The sequence below is a fragment of the Mustelus asterias genome, chromosome 17 (assembly GCF_964213995.1).
Source record: "Mustelus asterias chromosome 17, sMusAst1.hap1.1, whole genome shotgun sequence".
NCBI classification, from domain to species: domain Eukaryota; kingdom Metazoa; phylum Chordata; class Chondrichthyes; order Carcharhiniformes; family Triakidae; genus Mustelus; species Mustelus asterias.
The window spans coordinates 36,150,766-36,167,346 of NC_135817.1; the positions used below are offsets into that span (position 1 = coordinate 36,150,766).

General features: G+C 42.0%; 1 protein-coding gene across 1 annotated transcript in view; it reads right to left on the reverse strand.

Annotated features, from left to right (window-relative positions):
• il1rapl1b (interleukin 1 receptor accessory protein-like 1b) overlaps positions 1 to 12,164 on the reverse strand; it is a 904,912-nt gene extending 892,748 nt beyond the window's left edge. The window contains exon 1 of the mRNA XM_078231991.1: positions 12,069 to 12,164. The gene's annotated coding sequence lies outside the window, so the exon portion shown is untranslated. The remainder of the gene's footprint in view (positions 1 to 12,068) is intronic.
• Between the last annotated feature and the right edge of the window lie 4,417 nt (positions 12,165 to 16,581).

The window sequence follows — 16,581 nt, forward strand, 5'->3', positions numbered from 1 at the left end:
TGCCACAGGGAGTGGTTGAAGTAAACAGTATAGATGCACTTAGAGGACTCTCCACGTATTTGAGAGAACAAACAATAGAGGACTGTGATGATAGATTTAGTTGAGGAAATTTAGGAGGAGACCAAAGCAAAGCATCAACATGTACTGGTTGGGCTGAATGGCCTGTTCCTGCGCCATATATTCTATGTAATCCAATGTAAAGACTGAGATCAGAGAGATGGGGAGATCTGTCATATGTTTTAGGTAAAATGCAGAGACATCCAGACCCTCCTATCTATTACATGATTCCCAATGCTACTTTATACAGAATAGTAGCTTGACACGCTTAAAATTCCACATGATCATCAAGATGCATTTTGATAGGATGGAAAGTCAATGAGGAATCATCAGTGAATGTAATAGGTTGAACAGTATGAATGTGTTCCAACTATTCCAAAATTAAAAGGTAGCTTAAAACCATTACAGGAAGATGTCTGATGATTATGATTTCAGTCCACTTTTATACTGCTTCACCTCAAGTATCCTTAATTTGCATAATCAATTCATCCTCAAATTCCTATAGAGCCTAAAATCTTCAGGTCCTGAAAACATATCTCAAAACACAGCTTCAGACAGATTAAATATGTTTGATTGTGTGCTTGATCTCAAGTATTTGAAATTAAATATTTTAAATACAAGCACACTTAAGATACATTCTAATGACACTTTGATGCACCAGAATAAACAAAATTTCTAAGTAATTCAGGGAAGTAGGATTTTAATTACAGTTACATTAGCAAGATTAGCACAAGCAGAAAGATTTCTTAATTGCTGTGGCTGTAGTAAGCAAATCATTTGATATTGAATCATAGTGCTGACAACAAAATAAATCAAATCACTGTTATTTAATATAAAGTGCACTGGAATCTATTAATGTATAACAGATATAGCTTTGCATTCAGTGCAGGATTCTGAAACAGCTTTATTGAGTTCTGCGCAATTTGATTCTCTTAATTACATATGATGTTTGACTGTTTTCAAATGCTATACAGGGTATCTCAGTGACATGCAGTGATTATACTTCAAGACCTAAATTCATCTGGACTTCCACTTATTATGGTGCATAACAATACAATGGTCTGATTGGATGCAATTGTAACTTGATGGAGGACAGTCATGTTCAATTGCAAAACACAATGATGATATGATATCAATCAATTAGTTCTGCAGCAGCAACGGAGAGCTATCCACTACTGATTGTGCCCCAACAGTGATTTCTGGAAGCTCGCAAGACCCCGGAAAACATATGGGACTGTGATCAAACAGCAATAATGAACTCTAACTGCCATGCACTGGGGACGTGAGATAGCAGCCCAATTGAATGACTCAATTTGCAGACTCATCCGTCATATTGATCTGTCTGTTCTATATTCCCCAGTTCTGTATTAAAAGTTATTCATTATTAATTAGTTAGAACATCCAGCTGACAATGCAATCAAAGTTCCAAAAGTGTTCAGGAACTTAAAATGCACATTTAGCGAGTTTACGTGCTTTTAGATTTGGATATCTTAAAGTGAAAATATTGCCAATAAAAATAAATTGTGCATCACGAAGAGATGCAAAAAAAATGAAGCTATGGAAGTAACACTTTCTAAAAAGTACATATCATTTTCTGTTTGGTCATTAGGCTTTTACAAGCGTGACTTCCTTTTCTCCATTTTTTAGAAAATATTTCTTATCTTTGTCAGTTTCACTCTTCAGTAATAACGTTAGTTGTATTTTAATGCAATGTTAACATTTTTCCTGTTTCTTACAGCTTAATTGTACAAACCTTTTCATATTAGTTATAAACTGAGGTATAAGAATATAAAATATGGACATGAATCCCTCAAAGCAGGACTGTGCATTTGGTTACTGAGCAAATTAAACTGTTCTCTCATCTCCAAAATCTTCAATGATCTCCCTAATGTTTTCTCCAATGTCATTTGAGTCACTTAATTGTTAGAGAAAGAAGATACACAGCCATCATCGTTCCCAATTGAATACAAGATAATAAATTAATTCGAATGCATGTAAACTAGTATTAGTTCTTGGGACATGGATGATGCTGGTTAGGCAATATTTATTGCCCTGAGAATATAGTGGTAATGGTGGATGTTCTTCTTGAATTGCCATAGTTCTTTATTGTGAAGATGTTCCCACAATGGTGTGATACAGAGAATTCCAGGACTCTAACTCAGTGATGCTGAAGGAACAGTATGTTCAAGTCAGAATGGTATATGAATTGGGTGGATAATGAAGGTAATGCTTTTCTCAAAGATTGCCTCTCTTGATGATAGCAGGGTTAAGCGAGGAATGCTTTTTTGGAGTAACCTTGCCAAGTTGCTGCAGTGTCTCCTATTATTACTAATGCACTAATGGTGGATATTAAGTCCAATGGTCAGGGCCTATTCAAGCAAATGCCCTGTCCTGAATGATAAGTTTCTTGAGTATTGGTGTAGCTGTGCCTGTCAAATCGAGTGGCAAATATTCTATCTCACTGGTGACTTGAGTCTTAGAAATAGTGATAGGACTTTGAGGCTCAGGAAATCATAGAAATCCTACAGTGCAGAAGGAGGCCATTCGGCCCATCGAGTCTGTACCGACAACAATCCACCCAGGCCCTATTCCCGCTAATCCCTCTAACCTACGCATCCCAGGACACTAAAGGGTAATTTAGCATGGCCAATGCACCTAACCCGCACATCTTTGGACTGTGAAAGGAAACGCACGCAGACACAGGGAGAATGTGCAAACTCCACACAGACAGTGACCCAAGCCGGGAATCGAATCCAGGTCCCTGGAGCTGTGAAGCAGCAGTGCTAAACACTGTGCCACTGTGCTTTTCATCAAAGATTATCCAGCCTCTATCTTTCTTTGGTAATCTTGATGTTAATATGGCTGATTCACTTTGTCTTCTAGTTAATGATCTCTGGTGTGTTGAGGATGGGGATATTAGCAATAAGAGTGCCAGTGACGGTCAAAGTGTGGTTGCTAGGCTTTCTCACATTCAGGATGATCATTACTTGCCACTTCAGTGACATAACCAGTCACTTGCTGACCTGAGTTTGGATCTTAGCCAGGTCCTGTTGTGCTTGGCTGGCATGAATTGCTTTAATGTCAACTTAAATCCTACCTTCCTGTCAAGGCAGCTACTCTCACCTCTCCTCTCGCCTTCATTTCCCACATCAAGGTTTTGATTAAAGCTGTGATGAGCACTGGAGGCAAAAGGTTCTGACAGAAACCGAAGTGAATATCGCTGAGTATATTAGCGAGTAGATTTTGCTTGATGGTACTATTGATGACTTCCTTCATTATTGTGCTCATGATTGTGAGGATGATAGGGAAGTAACTAGTCTGATTTGTATTTATGGATACATCATATCTGAGCAATCTTTCATATTGTTAAGTGGATGTCACTGTCATATTTGGGGAGTGACTAGCTTTGGTGCACAAAATGCACTGCATCTATTATGCAACTGATGCATTAAACTGCTTCTTAACGTTACATGGCACTTATTTGGCATGATTGTGGGGACTTCAAGTTGGATTATCCCCCCAACACTTTGGGCAATGGGCTGCTTGGGAACAGTTCAACATTGTCTCTCACTATCACTTAAGGATTGGGATATTTGTGGAGCCTCTCCTACCTGTTAATTGCCTGATTACGCATGATTATTCTCAGCTGGAAGTAATTCTTTAGATCTGAGAACAGTGAGCTTTGTCTGCAGCTTACTGCTTTTGGTTTTTAATATGCAGATAGCCTCATGTTGTGTGTTACAGGCAGGAGGGGGTTTAATTTAAACAGCCAATTTCTCCTCTCCTCTGTAAACAGAAAGATGTTTCGATTTTTTACTCCCCCGTATAGGCAGTGGCATACTTCCCAAAATCTCAGTTTTGGTGTGGCCCAACTTGTATTAGTAGCCCCACAGCAAATAGGTAAACTCAGAGGAGTAGTTTATTCGCATGCCCTCAAACACAAGAGGAGGAACATGATGTGATCTTTTTTACTCATACAATAAAAGGGAATAAAGAAATAAAGATTTACAGGGCAAAGACCACAGAATAAAGAATCTTTGTTTCAGGCGAGTCTAGAATCAGGATGAAATTTTAAGGCCCTTCCCACCAGTGGGATCTTCCAGGCGATATCCCCCCCCTCCCAACCCACCCCCCCCCAACCCACCCCGCCCCCCCCCAACCCCGCGCCCCCCCCCAACCCCCATGGGGGGTTTCCTGGCGGCGGGAAGGACGGGCCATGCAAAATGCTGCAGACATCAGCGAGACCGCAAGATCCTGCTGCTGGCCAATGGCAGGCTACGCCTCCTGCTGGAACATATGCGTCAGGGGGCCAGAAAGGCCCACCCTCAAAGTCTACTGGTGCATTCTTTCACAGAGGTTGACAGGTTAATGACTGATGCTGGATAATTCACTTTTCCAGTAGAGATGACTTCCACGATGGTACAGGCACGTATAGGTTTCCTCCGGATGCTCCGGTTTCCTCCCACACTCTGAAGATGCGTGGGTTAGGTTAATTAGCCATGCTAAATTGCCCCTTAGTGTCAGGAGGATTAGCAGGGTAAATACATGGGGTTATGGGGATAGGGCCTGGGTGGGATTGTTGTTAGTGAAGGCTCATTGGGCCGAATGGATTTCTTCTGCACTGTAGAGTTTCTATGATTCTATAGCTTCAGCGAAAATGTTATGAAATAGCCATGTTGAAAAATGTATTTCAGAAAAATTTTTGTGAGAGGTCTTAGCTCAGTGGCAGGTAGCTTTATTGGCTTCATATCTCAATCTAAAGTACGGTGTGTACTGTTTCTTACACATGCTTCCAGACTCCGCTTTGAACCAAGGTTGGTCTTCTGACTCAATGGTGATCAGGGAATGAGGGTACTACTGCTGCTCATAGATGCCCATTGCAGGGCTGTGAGTTCTACGTTTAATTTGTTCCATTTAGGACTCATGTAAATTAGGCATACAGTAATTAGGTATTTATAGCTGCCCTTGTGATATTATTTCTCACACTCTGCTTAAATACATGGATATTAAACTAAAGCAGAGTACAATACGAAGACATGACATTATGTTACAACAACATGATTTCCTGAGTAAATTTGCCTTTTGGATAATAAGATTATATGAATTTAATGTTAATTGATTTGAATTCTATCATGGGGGAGCAATTATATTGCATAATGTGTGCCATTAAACTTAACAAAATAACTTTAACACATCCTTGACAAGATACATAAATGGCAGATGCATCTACGTAAAATAGCACAGCATTTTCGAACATCCACTCATTATTCATTTCAGTCACTTACATGACTGCAGAGTGGATATTTCATCACCTGCCACTTACTTTTAAGGAACAATGAAAGATTATCAGTTTATTGTGTAATTAGATCCACATCTAGACTGAAACTTTAGCACTGTATTGTATAATTGACTGCACTAAATCCACAAAGCAACTTTAGAGATTTTCAAATTAATGATTTTTTTCTAAATTTACATGTGCAGAACATAAAATGTTTATTTTTTACATCTGTCTTACCATGTGCATTTAAAGTTACATTCGGATGCAAGTTGGATACTTCCACAACTGACTATTTGACTCATTTTGTCATTTGGGGTTGCACAGTGGTTAGCACTGCTGCCTCACAGCGCTAGGGACCCAGGTTCGATTCCCGGTTTCGGTCACTGTGTGGAGTTTGCACATTCTCCCCGTGCCTGCATGGGTTTCCTCCTGGTGTTCTAGTTTCCTCCCACAGTCCAAAGATGTGCAGGCTAGGTAGATTGGCCATGCTAAATTGCTCCTTAGTGTCAGGGATACTGGCTCGGGTAAATGCATGGGGTTCTGGGGATAGGGCCTGGATGGGATTGTTGTCGGTGCAGACTCGATGGGCTGAATGCCCTCCTTCTGCACTGTAGGATTCTATGAGTCTAAAACTACACCCAAATCTAAATCATGTTGTACTTTGTTTTAGGAATATACCTCTGCCAAAGTGACTTGAGCCATTCTTCAGGATTAAAGTTGGTATATAAAGGTAAAGTGCTGTTGGGTCATTTCCTAAAAATCAGTTTCTGAGCTTGTTCATCAGTCTTGCTGTTAAAATTTGTTAATCTGTCAGTTTCGAAGAATCAGGGATGCATGTCCTGGAGTGTAATGGTCACTAAAGTCCTTCAGGACAGCAATAGAAATGTTAAAGAACAAAGGGTGAAATAAAATTATCCCATGAACTCCACAATGATACAAAGGTGGCAGTCACATAAAAATGACTGTTACATAATTATTCTTTTTTTGTTTGCAAAAATGCCTAAGAACACTTCAGACTTGCTTAAGGTTTATTATTCGTTGAGGGGTTCTCTGGAGACTAGGTATCACCAAAAACTTCAGCCAATACAAAGACTCATAAGGCCAGTGTCCCGCTTAAATATGTATCTTTTTTGACCAATGATCGATGGGAGAATCAGCATTGGACAGTCCAATGCCTTCCTAAAGGAGAAAGCCTTGAGCATTCCAATACCACTCTGAGGTTACAATACATCCGTTAAAACAATTATACATTTCTCAAGTTTGCTTCTCCCGCCTCTCCAGTAGTTATGAACAAATCATCATTAATACAAATCAATCACTGTTAACAATTGTCATATACCACAGCCAATTGCATTCTACCCTCTGACATCATGGGATTTTATTGATCCGGAGAATCCAGACACTTCCTCTCCCTATTGCTGATACTTCTTCCTCTATTGCCTAGCAACCCCTAACACTTAGCTACAAAGGTAAAAGTTATTGTTCCCACCAACTCTTGCTTACACCAATGGCCGAACCAAGCAGTTGTACATTCTCACATCTGAGAAGATCTGTCTTACCAGGACACTTGAACAACCCTATTCATAAAGTGGTTTTGGGAACCAAACCGTTCGTAACTTTTGTTGATAACACTATGCACGTTCTGTGGTTTCATTGTTTCAATGTGGTTCGGTCTGCTAAGGTTTTATCCCATCATCCTTTGCAGCAGCCTGCCTTTGGATAAAGTGCACAATTACTTTAAAAACACAGCTAATACTTTTTAAAGTACTTGTTTAAAATCAGAAATACTTTTTCAAATCCAGTAATTATTTAAATTTCTTACTGTGTTGATATCGTTTTCATGTAGACAGTTCCCCTGTTAGACTGTGAGCCTGATGTGAGATCATTTCACTTATTGCTAGTATTTTATTAGTGACTTAGATCCCTGATTATTTGAAATTTTTCTCACCTACTGTGAATTTCTCCAACAAGTGTGATTACTCAGTCTCGTAATTACCTTCAGTCGCTCAGTTTGTTCTCCATCTTTTTTTCCCTAGCAATCTAAATTATGAATCGGAATTATAATTGGGCAGTTGAAAATGAATTGCTATTTCACAACTGATAATAGCAAACCATGTACAGCTTAAGCAATGGAACAGCTATCCAGATTCAAACACGACATGACAAGTGTGACATACTGTGATTGGCTGCTTCTGAAGGACTTGGCTCGGCATCTAAATACTGTAGTGCAGCGAGCCTGGGTCTGCTGGCACGGCTTCCTTTGGGAACAGGAGCCTCTACCAGCACTACAGCTGCCAAATTGAGGCTGTTCCATCTCTCCCTGCAGATATGGGTGTGTCAATGCTGCCGAGAGGGCACAAAGCACCACTCAAGCAGACTGACTTTCCTGGCAGTCCTCCTTAATTCTTCCTCTTCCAAATGTGCCAATAACCAAGAAAAGGAGATGAGGCAACAAAAAGTAAGATAAGAATTAGTGGGAGTTGGCAAAAATCAGGGCAATGAAAGACTAAGCACCAACAGAAAAGAAACAAAAAGAAAACAATGAAAGAAATGTCCAAACAACTTCAAAACGTTTGCCTCAAATTTAAATGCTCACCCCAAAAGCCCACTACAAGTCATACTTTGGCCAGGTTGATCAATGACATACATTAAACCAGCCACACCAGGAACAACTCCCTTGGAAGGGATGAATGGAAGCCGTCATCTATCCCATTAGCAAAACATCCAAACAACCACCCTGGTACTCAACTGGGTGGAGACAAACCATTAGGCATAATAAATTGGACAACTGGACCACACTCGGCACAACCAAATTTGGGCCACTGCACAGTTGGAGAAAGAAGATCATGTGACAAGCAAACCATTTATGTCTTTTAAGTACCTGTTTACTCTGCAGAATTGATCACAGGCAACTGAAACACTGAAGGAACAAGACCTGGGCAGTATTTTACATTGTTTTTTAAAGTGTTGGCTCAGACGAGAAAAGTGGTGTTGACATTTCGAGTCAGGATGACCCTGACTCAATGTTGACTCTATTCTCTCTCTGTCAAATCTGCTGAGATTTTCCAGCATTTTCTGTTTTTGTTTCAGATTCCAACATCCGCCTTTATTTTATTATAGAGAAAAGTGGTGTGTAGCTTGTCAACTGCACTGCTGGCTTTTCCTGCCATATTTTGAAACGCTTTGAAAAACATTTGTCAGAGGTGTGGCTCATGCCATCACATTGGCGGGGTGGGGGTTCGAAAAAGCCGAATCCCAAGATCAGGATGGCATTTTAAAGGGCGGGTCAGCAAGGGGGGATTTCCTAATGTGGGGGAACGATATGATGGGGAAGTTCAATAATTATATTAAATTATTAATTACTAATTATATTAAAATATGCAAAAATGTATGCAAATGAGGTCCCTGACTTTCCTCACCCACTGGTGAAAGATGGGGAAAATTAGAAAACAAGATCTTACCGGCGAGATTCTCGTTTTCCAAGTCTTGTGAGATTTTGCACCTGCATTGCCATTTACACTTGTCTGACACAGGCACAAATTTGTGGCCCCTGATTGGGTTCCTTCCCTCTATCTCACTTTCCACCCAGCTTGCAAGTTTTAAATACAGTCTGCTAATTTTGAGTATCCAGGTGCTGCACCAGAGATTTTCAATAATAACTCAACCCAGTACTTCTGTCTTCAGAGGAACATACAAATTGTCCGCCCACAGCTTTAAGCTGCCTCGACATTGAAAGTGACAGGACCACAGAGTAAAAACAGCTGGACAACTGAGCTCGACCTGAAGCCTGCTGAGTTACCAACATTCACAAAGCCATATAACCCTTTAATTTTACTGGACTCTAAAGTCCTTAATCTGTCCTCCCAGCTCTGTAAACCATTTGTTTGTGTGTGTGAACTTGGGGGCAAATCATTTGTTTAATTATTTTACTTAGACTGGGTTAAGTACAATAAAAGTTATCCTCTTCTTTTTCAAAACACAAGGATTGTGCCTTTCATGGACATATCACAGAATTGGCAAGTACCTATTGTTGCATTCAACTGTTGCATTCAAACAAGGAGAGAGGAAAGAGTTAAACTTTATTTATTAGTCACAAGTAAGGCTTACATTAACACTGCAATTAAGTTACTGTGAAATTCCCCTAGTCGCCACACACCTGCGGATGTTGGAATCTGAAACAAAAACAGAAAATGCTGGAAAATCTCAGCAGATTTGACAGAAAGAGAATAGAGTCAACATTGAGTCAGGGTCAATGCACCTAACTAGTACGTCTTTCAGAATGTGGGAGGAAACCGAAGAACCCGGAGGAAACCCACACAGACACGGGGAGAACATGAAACACCAAACAGACAGTGACCCAAGCCGGGAATCGAACCTGGGACCCTGTGAGGCAGCGGTGCTAACCACTGTGCCACCGGGGGACCACTTGAGTCCTCCTCGCCTGATCATAATATAATGATATACCATTATTAGCGGAACTGTAACCAGGAGAGAACTTCCATTAATTTGATTCCTGTAGTACTGGGAATGCTGGATGTCCTGGACCTATTTCACTGAGCTATCAGGATTACTATGTTAAAAAGTTGCTCCCAACAACACCACAAAGAAAGTAACTGTGTAATTTGCAGTTTGATAGTTGTTTACACCATTGCATTATAGCATTGAGTACCACAAGTAGGTGAACTGGTGTGTGACGCTTCACCACAGGAATTCAATATATTTGTACCACATATTATAATGACAACCCTTGCCAAATAGAACCAGAGAATAAAGCCGGTGGGAGGGATTTTATGGCCTCGCTTGTCCCGAAACCGTAAATTCCCACTCAAGGTCAACGGACCTTTCCATGGTCCACCCACTCCGATTCAGCTTAAGTGCCGACCTGTGCTTCATGCTGTGTTCTTAATCATATAGAAAATTGATAATTAGGCCTCAACTGTTCCTCCTTTCTTCAGATGGATCCCAATATAGGGTAAGCCTTTGAAAACATCTTCACTGACTTTGGGCTTTGCTGAATCCAGTAACAAAAGATTGGTTTAAAATGTCCTTTTATCAACTACCTGAAGTCAGCCCACAATTAAGTTAAAAATCAAAATTTGACATTCTACTCAAATCCAGGTGATCATTGAGGATTGTTCTGGCTTTTGTTTTAATGGAGTGGCTAGCAATATGGGTTCCAGTTATAAGATTTGTGGAGTTATGGTTTGGGACTGCGTCTTGATGTTTAGGGTTAAAATGAAGGGCATCATGTGACCTATTCTGACTTCTGCTCAGAAATAAGATAGGCTGGTTTGATTGTTAGACCTTAAAGGAAGACTTAGACTGTTTTAATAGGAGGAAGGTGCACGGTGTTTACACTTGGAGACAATGGCAGCAGCCTCTATGCTAACAATGGATAGATATGCGAGTCCCAGAAAAGTATTGAGAACTTCGGGTTGTAAACAGTTGTGCTTCAAACAGTCCATTTATTTTCATGGTTAAAGAGAGTTGGTGCTCAAGGATAGCTAATTAACATTCCTACCTAGTACAAGGTCCATGTGATTCAAGTTGCCATGTGGAAGGATGCCAAGGAAGCCATTAGAAACATCAGGTTACAGGCTTTCTTCGTAAATCACTGCATATCACAGTGTTTGAATCTGCCTGGAATCTGGGAGCGGGGGAGCAGTGAGAGGCCAGAAATGTCTCTGTGATTCACTGTGTAGGAATACAATTGGAAGCTCATACTCAGACTGAGAAGACCAATTTGTGGGGAGTTAAAATGAGGCTGGAAGAGATGCTTAGCTTGGGCCAGAGGGAGAGGCTCCAGGAAAATAAAACTTCACTGTGAAAGACATTTCTAAGATTGCAAGTTACCAGTCTAAGCAAAAAGCAACCAGGAATAAACCCTAGGGAGCCAGGGATCTGTTTCAGGTAGGAATAAGGAGGAGGTATTCCATTCTGTAGTTTAAAGTACATGTTGCCCACAAAGGTAGTGTTTAGTTTCCAGTCATTTGTTTCAGTAAGCAAATCTTGATGAGTCTTTCTTTGAGATATTAACTGGAAGTTTGAAATTCTTCAGAAGTTATCAGACCCTATGTGATTGTAACGTAATTTGTGCAAAACAAAATTAGCTGTGGCAGGAAATTTCCCTGCTCTTCTTCAGGTAGTACCACAGAATATTTTACATTCACTTGAATAGAAAGTCAGAGCTTTAAATGTCTCAGCTGAAGACAGCACACTTCTAATAATTAAACATTCTTTTACTCCACTAAAGTGTCAACCCAGATTATGGTGTTCAAGTCTTGGATTAAGACTTGATCCTACAACCTTCTGGTTCAGAAGTGACAAGAGTTACCGATGGCGCTGAGCACTCTTAACTTGGAGCTGTTACAATTATCTGAGTTATTAATATTCCCACAACCTGCATAATAAAGCAGTAAACATTAGAATCAGACTTGAAGGCACAATTTTATACACTAAAAAAGGTGAAGAAAAGCAGTAAAAATATTTCAATACAAGTAGTTTTAAATGTATTTGCAGTTCTTTTTGCCACTAGATGCCAGTTAAGAACAATAATTTGATTTTTGTGGTATTGCAATTGCCAAAGTATACAAATCAAGTCAGGTCGAAGTTTGGTTTCTTCATATGGCATAATAATATAAAGGATGGTAGAGCAGCAAACGCAGAGGTAAAACAAAGCTTTTGAAAAAAAATGCAGCAAATATGAATAGGAATATAATTCTTGAAGTTCTACCATGTAGCTGATCTGACAGTAAGAAAGCCGCATTCACGTTATTTGATTGAGTTGTTTTGTCCCGATCAGAGCTTTGATTTGTTTTTTAATATCTTACTAATGGAGCACTTGGATTGATGCCCATGCCGTCTTAAAAAAATCAACTAAATCCAAACATTTCCCAATGTGCCAGCTTCATAGCAAGTAAACAGATATCAGGGTTGAAAAGATTATTTCAAGGAGAAACATTTGTGTCATTTGTAAACATGCTGGCTTGTAGTACTTATGAGAATCAGTCACAGTGAGTTGGAACAAGCAGAATAGTAACATTCTTTTTGTCAATATAATTCAATATTTAATCCACAATTTCAAACAAATGCATTTTTACCTACATGTATGTACAGGAGGATCTTATTCAGAATTACTTGCTATTTTGGGTAATTACAGGATAAAATATGATGCATTTAGCTTACAATTGCTTTACGTAAATGTCAAAGAACATTTGCTATAAAATGTGGAAACAAATTCTAAATTGTACCTTGTGACTGAATAATCTTGTCCAGTAATGTTTTATTTGACAATTTAATTATGCAGAAAAAAAGTGAAAAGGATTGAGAAGAGTTATGAAATTGCCCCTAAACTCAGAATTCCGCTAAGTTTCGGAATATTCTTCAGTATCAGAGCTGTGATGTCGAAGGGAATTACAGACAGGAACTAAAATTAAAGGTATATATATTTAAAAAATCAACAGCACTGTTCATACTTGTTTGACAGGATTCAAACTGGTTGGTGAAGTCAAAACTAAGACAGAGAGCCTTTCCTTGCTGAGGGAATTTATTGACTTTGTCCCATGTCAAAGCTCCTCACCCACACCCAGGGGGCGATTCTCCCAAAAGTGCTGAATTAGTGGGAAAACTGTTCTAAATCCCGACTATTCTGACAGTTCAGCTACTCACCTGAATCTCCACACTCTGAAGAGGTCCCAGTCGTGAATCTCATTAAAAACCCAGGGGGTGGGGCCTATCCGCGCCGGAGTTTGGAACTCTGCGCATGCGCAGTGGCCCCAAACTGTCAACCTCCTGTTTGCTGGCCAGCGGGCCTGGGACCCACACAGTATTGCCCCTCCAGCCTCCCACAGCAATTCCCAGGCCAGCCCTGACACCCCCATGCCCCAGAGCAACCCGATGTCCAGCCCACCGCACCCCCCCAGCAGTGGCGATCCCCCCATCCCCCCCGCCCCCCCCCCCCCCAGCCCAACCCAATCGCTGCCCTCCATCCAACCAGACCAATCCCCATGCAGAGTGGCAGCGGGACCCCCCACCTCCACTGATCACGCTGTAGGTCCCGCCCCCCCAATAGGCCCCGCCGCCTTGGTACTGCCCGATGGGCAAGAACAACAAAGAACAATACAGCACAGGAACAGGCCCTTCGGCCCTCCAAGCCCGCGCCGCTCCCTGGTCCAAACTAGACCATTCTTTTGTATCCCTCCATTCCCATTCCGTTCGTGTGGCTATTTAGATAAGTCTTAAACATTCCCAGTGTGTCCGCCTACACCACCTTGCCTGGCAGCGCATTCCAGACCCCCACCACCCTCTGTGTAAAATACGTCCTTCTGGTATCCGTGTTAAACCTCCCCCCTGTCACCTTGAACCTATGACCCCTCGTGAACGTCAGCACCGACCTGGGAAAAACCTTCCCACCGTTCACCCTATCTATGCCTTTCATAATTTTATACACCTCTATTAGGTCACCCCTCATCCTCTGTCTTTCCAGTGAGAACAACCCCAGTTTACCCAATCGTTCCTCATAACTAAGCCCTTCCATACCAGGCAACATCCTGGTAAACCTCCTCTGCACTCTCTCTAAAGCCTCCACGTCCTTCTGGTAGTGTGGCGACCAGAACTGGACACAGTATTTCAAATGCGGCCGAACCAACGTTCTATACAACTGCAACATCAGACCCCAACTTTTATACTCTATGCCCTGTCCTATAAAGGCAAGCATGCCATATGCCTTCTTCACTACCTTCTCCACCAGTGATGTCACCTTCAAGGATCTGTGGACTTGCACACCAAGGTCCTTCTGCGTATCTACACCCTTTATGGTTCTGCCATTTATCGTATAGCTCCCCCCTACGTTAGTTCTACCAAAATGCATCACTTCGCATTTATCTGGATTGAACTCCATCTGCCATTTCTTTGTCCAAATTTCCAGCCAATCTATATCCTTCTGTTGCCCCTGACAATGTTCCTCACTACCTGCAAGTCCAGCCATTTTTGTGTCGTTCGCAAACTTACTGGTCACCCCAGTTACACCTTCTTTCAGATCGTTTATATAAATCACAAACAGCAGAGGTCCCAATACAGAGCCCTGCGGAACACCACTAGTCACAGGCATCCAGCCGGAAAAAGACCCTTCCGCTCCCACCCTCTGTCTTCTGTGACCAAGCCAGTTCTCCACCCATCTAGCCACCTCCCCCTTTATCCCATGAGATCCAAGCTTTTGCACCAATACCATGAGGGACTTTGTCAAACGCTTTACTAAAGTCCATATAGACGACATCCACGGCCGTTCCCTCGTCAACCATTCTAGTCAGTGGGCAGTGCCAAGGTGCCCCCTGGGCATGGGCACATTGCCCTTTGGGCAGTGCCAGGGGGCACAGGCTTGCACTGTCAGGGTGCCCATGCCCAGGGGACACCACCACCCCCAATCACCCGACCCCATGAGGGCCCCCGATTGCCCCCCGCTTCATTCTAGAGGGGTCTCCGGCTAGTTCCCCGAACGGGAGCTAGTCTGAACCCCGCCAGAATGAAGTGCAGGGTGGGAGATTCAAGGTCCCAATAATTAACTCATATACATATTTAAAATACATACTTAAAATACATACAGAAAAGACTTAAATGACTTACCTGCCTTCCCGCTGGTTTCTAGCGTGGTCTGACCGGCGACTGTTCGCCAGCTCTGGGAGATGCACATGCATTCCCTGCGCATGTGCAAATCCCTGCTCAAGGCTGCAGACGCGCATCTCCCACTGCCAGAAAAGCTGCGGGTCGCGATGGGAGAATCGCAGCCCCATTGTCCCAGCTATCCCGTATTGATGTGTGTTTAAAGACCCATCATCTGATTTCCCTAACGATTTCCCTAACGTTAACATACCTTAGTCATGCGATTGATAAGACATCGACAATCCTGAGGTTGTGGTTATTTTCTCTGTTATCTAAGTCATATATTTAAATAATTAAAAGCTCTTGTAAACAATCACACGCTTTGTTTTTGAAAAATGACAATAAGGTCAAATGAGAGGAAGGGAAATGTGATCGAATCTGTTCTGAATTTTAAGTGTAGGCTTTGTCAGCGTTGAATAGCAAGGCCTAATGAGATTTTAACCCCTGGGCCTCAGTTCCATTTTGGAAACAGCCTTCTGACAGGTATTACTGCTTTGCCAACTTGCAGGGACAGGGATTCAGATGGGGAGAGGCTTCTGCTGGGATCTGATGAAATGGGGTGGATTTTTTTTGTTCTGCAGGGAAGAGCTCGAAAATTGTACCACCAGGAATTTCACAATATGGATCAGTGTGTCAATGTGTTCCTGCCAGGTGGAAGCTCAAAAGTTCCAGAGGCTAACTAGCTGGAGGCAGCGAGTGGCCAATCTGCAGAATGAATTGTCTGTTTGTGGACTGACCAAGGCTACCACTGGGATCATCCCAGTTCCAAATGGGTCCCATCTGAGGACTAAGCCCACCAGGTGCCTGGAGGTCCTGCGAGGGCTCCTAAACAAACCCCTTACCGGAGCCGCATGAATCAGTGGGTTCCGGCTGCTGCTGTTGGTCAGCCTGAGTAGGGATTTCCCCTTCAGAGAGGTGACCTGGCAGTTGTATCCACCATTTATTTTAATAAAGGACATCTCAAGATGGAGGTGCATCCGTGCAGAGATTGGAAGCGCCTACCCCTTGCAATGCTCCTGTTGCCCTTCCAAAGTCCTGCCTGCCATCTTTAATTGGATGGCAGACCCTGTGTCTTAATTGGCCGTCTCCATACAGATCTCCTAGATGGACATGCCGGTTCGGGGTCAGGACCTGGAAACAATCCTAATCTGGAATTATTTCTTCAAAGTGCACAAGATTCCTCCCGTAGTGTCCAGCAATCAAATAAATCTCAAGAAAGGCAATAGTGATTAGAGGAGGAGGAAAACCCGCCAGGAAGTGACCATTATTCCTCTGGCTGGGCCACAAGGAAGCAGAAAAATAAATAAATACAATTTAAATCCCCTCAATTTTCCAGCTGTGGCTGCTGTTCCCAATATGCTCTACCTGCTGGAGGGGTCATCATGGATCCTTTACTCAGACCTTAATTTAAAGTCATACCTACATCATGGGTGGACTTAATGCCTGCAGTTTCAAATTGCAGTTGGCCAGACTGGGGCAAGAATTGAATTGGTATTTCCCCCATCTACACAGTTTTAACTGGCTCTCTCCCTCGCTGGTTAATCATTGTCACTGATTCAACACGTTTATGTTTCAACTTTCCTTTACTG